The following is a 3,353-nucleotide window of genomic DNA, read 5'->3' on the forward strand; positions in this document are numbered from 1 at the left end:
TGCTGAAACATGGGCAGTTCAAAAAGCCTGCTGAAACTGGTCCCATGTGATAGTGTCGACAGGGAAAGTGGCTGTGAAATTCTCCCACCATGATGCTGCGGGTCCCTCAAGCTGATGTGCGGCAAACTTCACCTTCTCCGCATCCGTGCATCCTGATGTGGTTAACTCTCTAGCTGTCTTGCGGAGCCAATCATCTGCTACTATCGGCTCGGTGCTACTGGAAAACACCGGCGGATTCAGCCTAAGAAAACGGGCTAAGTGATCAACAGGTGGTGGTGGTGGTGGTGGGTTGTTGTTGTTCCCCTAATTCTGATTCTGGACTAGTAACTGCATCAATGTGTTCTGCTGCTGGATCAACTGGGTGAGCTCCGGGGGAAAGGTAAATCCGGGGTCACGTCTCGGAAGCATCTGAGGGTTTAGAAAAAGATGAGATTTAAGAATAGAGGGGGTCTAAAGAGAAAACACTACCCGTATGCATATGAGGCAAAAGCAAACAATTCACTTCATTCAATCAAACAAGGGCATACAATCGATCTAACTATTGCAAAAGTGCTCGGACTACTGTATTTACATGGTGGACTACTACTACTGATGAGGTGGTCTACTAGAAATATTCTTCGGTTGCAGACTCCATGATATCTGCTCCGGCTTCATCAACATAGTCATCATCGCTATAATCTGGATCCGAGTCGGTGTCTTCGATGATGATGTAGTCTTCCGGGCGAATCTCCTTGGGTTCTTCGTCTTCATCTACTGGTGTAGGGTCTCCCATAAATATCCCGATCTTCTTGATCAGATCGTCATTCTTTTCTACCAATACTTCAATTTCTTCTTCATAATCTTCATGTGTAGCCTTGAGTTCTTCCTCCAGTTCCTTGATTCTTGTCCCTGCCTTCTTCAGGTCTATCATGTCGGCGCACATCTGGTTCTCCTGTCATCGAATATGCTAGTTTAACTCCTGGATAAAAGCTGCAATTGATCTATCTTTTCTGGTGCTGATCATCTCCCAGTGCTCATCTCGGCGCCCACAAATCTAGTAGATAGTATCCTTGAGATCATTGCGATAGACTTCTCCAATGCGTCCCATGGCGATGTGAGCTACCATGCTCTTTCCTAGACTCCAAGTTGGTGCATCAAAAGAAAACTCTATGGGCTCAGTGACTGGCGTGAACGTCCTTCCTAGAACTTGAACTTCAATCATCCAGCGCTCTTCTTCAGGTAAGGTGGCGTTGTAGGTTCCGGTGAAGCTTGGTACTCCTATGTTCAGGTATCTAGTGACTTCCTTCAAGTGGCGTCCAAAGGGTGTATCTTCATCCGGTTGCGTGAACTTGTTCCTTGCATCCGCCATCCTAAAGAGTAGAAAAGATGAGAGGTCAGAAGAGAAGAGAGTGAATAATGATCTAGGTCTTTTAGCTTAGTGGTCGTGTCCTATAGTCAGCGTGTGCTCTGATACCATCTCTGTAGCGACCAGACCTCAAACGGTCCAATCTATGTGCTCCGGTGTCATCCCTAGATCAGTAATGTTGACACCACACAGTACTTGAAGGATTTATAACAGAGTAGCAATCACACACTTATTACATTGAGTGTCTCAAAAGAGAACTTATTACAATAAATATGGCTTAAGGCCATCTAATAACGATAACAACGGAAGGCTTAGAAGATAAGTGAGTCCATCAACTCCAACGGCATCACTGAGTATAGAACCACGACCTAAAAACTCCTTAATCATCGTCTGAAAGTCTGCAACATTAACGTTGCAACCCGAAACGGGTCAGCACATGGAATATGCTGGCAATGTAACACATAGAGAGTAATGGAATGAAACAGCTATACTATATGCATATTTGGCTGGTGGAAAGCTCTATGGTTACAGTTTTGCGTAAAGCTAATTTTTCCCTACTACAAAGGAATAAATTTTATTTAACTATCATGGTAGTTGTTAAACATTGAGAATGGTTGACAACATTCTCAATCCCAATTAAGCATCATCATTAAACAAAACCCAACAAAATTAAATTTTAGAGTAACATGTTGAGATTCACATGATAATCCAAGTACTAGATACTCAAGATGTCCATAACCGGGGACACGGCTAACCATGATTAGTTTATACACTCTGCAGAGGTTTGCGCACTTTTCCCCACAAGACTCGATCGCCTCCGTTTGGTTTCTCGCACTACACGGTGTTTGAGAAGACGGATGACCAAGACATAGTCTTTCAGAAGCGCTGGCACCTTACGATGGATAGACCGTTACACCTACTTTCCCCTACATCTACTAGTCTACCCTATAAGAGTTCGCACGACTTAATCAACTATGCTAGAGCCCATAATAGCTTGTGGCTGCACACGGAATTTTCTAGTATGAAAAATCTCATGATCCCTTTGGGCCTGGGTGGCAGTCCATAAATAAAAACAGGCAATCCTGGAACACCCAGGTACCTCAATCCACCCAGATGTGTGTTTAAGTTGCCACCTTAGATAAACCATTAATTATCAAACTCACATCTGTCATGGATATCACTCACCCAATCCACGTCTACTAGCATAGCATGGCATAATGGCAAACGTAGAAGTAACTCCCAAAGGTTTGATAATATAACAGGTAATAGGTACTACCTCAACTACTTCCCATCCCACAATTTAATTAGATCCTAATCATGCAATGTTTGAGGATTGATCTAATGCAATAAAACTGGGTAGTAGGAGGTATGATCAAAGTGTTACTTGCCTTGCTGATGATCCGCGAAACCTAGAGATTCGAAGTAATAGGCGGCGCACTCCGGGTATTCTATCGCAGACAAACAAACAAGCATACAATAAGCATTCATCAAATGCACGGGTAAAACTCAAATAAGAGATCTAACCAGAAAGTTCAACTTAAGAACTCCGGTTTGCAAAAAAATCAAATCAAACGAAGCAACGAAAGTCAAACGGCAAAAGAAACAGGCTTCGTTTACTATTCTGGATCTAGAGCAATTTTTACAGTGGCAAAAACTTGTTTAAGTTGGTTAAACGGATAGAGGGTTTCGAGACGAAACTCCAGTCGCTTGAATTGCCTGATTCCGATAAACGAGCGAAAAGTTATACTAAAACGTAAATCGGATCAGGAATCGCGATCAGAAAAATCACGGATTTAATCCGAGAAAAAGAAAAACGACGAACGTTTGTTAGAACGAACGAATGGACGAACGCTCGCTAATTAAATAAATTGGAAAAACCGATTTATTTAAAAAAAACCAAAACTAAAAAAACGAACAAACCGTCGGAAAAACCGAACGGTTTTTCGGAAAAAACCAGCGTCTAAAAAAAATCTACCCGGCAACTCCGGCGAGAAAAACCGGCGGCGGC

This window comes from Triticum aestivum, chromosome 5A (assembly GCF_018294505.1).
Source record: "Triticum aestivum cultivar Chinese Spring chromosome 5A, IWGSC CS RefSeq v2.1, whole genome shotgun sequence".
Taxonomy (NCBI): Eukaryota; Viridiplantae; Streptophyta; class Magnoliopsida; order Poales; family Poaceae; genus Triticum; species Triticum aestivum.